Raw genomic sequence first — 1,669 nt, 5'->3', positions numbered from 1 at the left:
TGTTGGCAACTTCAAAATTGATTTGTATTGATATCTTAAAAAAAATATCTCTTATATCCAACATCTGATAAATATGTTTATTCTAATATTTACTTTATTACTTAAAATTTTGAATACTGTTAAAATGTTAATTTTGACAATGTTATGCTAACATATATATATATATATATATATATATATACTTATATTTATATCCTTATATGTTAATGCAAAAAATAACGAAATTATTGTATGGAACAAATTAAACGTATTTATTAAATGTTGAATACTAAAATATTTTAAATATGTGAATTTTAATACGAGAAAATTTTAAAGAGCAAAAGACTTATTTAACCTTAAATTGTTCAAGTAACTCTTAAGTTTGTTTATAGAATAATATTAAATCTGTTCTTAAGTTATATGACGATGACAGATGAAATTTATGTTGACATATCGATCATGACAAGTTATGATAATAGATATGCACCATGTCATAATTAATATTGATTTATATATATTTAAAAAGAACCCAGGAGTAATAATTGACCATTTTGAATTAAAATAGTAAAAATAGTTAGATAATTAAAAAAAAGATAAAACCAAATAAATTTGTTTGCATAACTTTTCTCTCGAAACTTTTATATAAGAAAAAAAAACAGAATTAATTAATTCTAAAATTAAAATTATAATTCAAAATTATTATATATAATAATTTTTGTTTTTTAATTTATATTTTAATCTAAAATACTTATTTTATTTTATTGTGAGAGTTGTTATATAAAAAAGATTTTTATTTATGCTCTAATAAAGTTTTCTCTTGAAAATCAATGTGATGAGCTTGATTATAACGTAGCAAAGTTTGGTTGCTCAATAATATAATACCAGCTGAATGTTGTGTTTCTCATTATAAGCTATTCTTTCCTAATTGTTAAAAGTTGTATTTATTAGATAGCAAGTTACGTTGAATACGGAAGCTAATAAGGACTCGGTCTTCAACAAAAGCAATCATAAGTGAAATGAAACTATAAAAATAAATAAATGTTTTTCTTTCCTTGAGTGAAAAATTATTATAAAACAATAGGAAAAATATACACATTTTTCAGACACTTTTAGGTAATTTCATTCGACAGCATAGAATTAGATTAGATGATAAAAATATCTGTATATAAAATTTGCGGTGAATAATTAATATCTATAAGTATTTCTTAATTATAAATAATTGATATTTTAATATTTATTTATAAAGGGATTGGTGTGAGTATTATATTATCTATATTTACAGATATTATCATTTAAAAAATTAAATTAAAGTTTAATTTATATTCTATTAAATTAAATTTAATTAAAATTAAAAAATTAATTTATATTTTATTAAATTAAATTTTAATTTATACTTAATTTAATTTATATTTTTTATTTTGTAATTTTATTTTAAAAAAAATTTATAAAAACTTTTTTTTAATATCTGGAGTATTTACATATATAAGCTGATTTTAAAATATTAACAAATATTTTTTAAACAGATATATATTATAAATAAAAAAATAAACAATTAATAAAAAAATTTGTTAGAGATGAAATATTGGATAAACATTATTGAAAACCGATGCGATCCATTGTCATCGGTACCTGGAATTCTATGATTACAGATAATAGAAGTCACCTAACAACACAATTAAAATCAATTAGC

The sequence above is a fragment of the Vigna angularis genome, chromosome 10, assembly GCF_016808095.1.
Source record: "Vigna angularis cultivar LongXiaoDou No.4 chromosome 10, ASM1680809v1, whole genome shotgun sequence".
In the NCBI taxonomy this organism is placed as follows: Eukaryota; Viridiplantae; Streptophyta; class Magnoliopsida; order Fabales; family Fabaceae; genus Vigna; species Vigna angularis.
The sequence above is the reverse complement of the archived record's forward strand: the minus strand, read 5'-3'. Positions refer to the sequence as shown.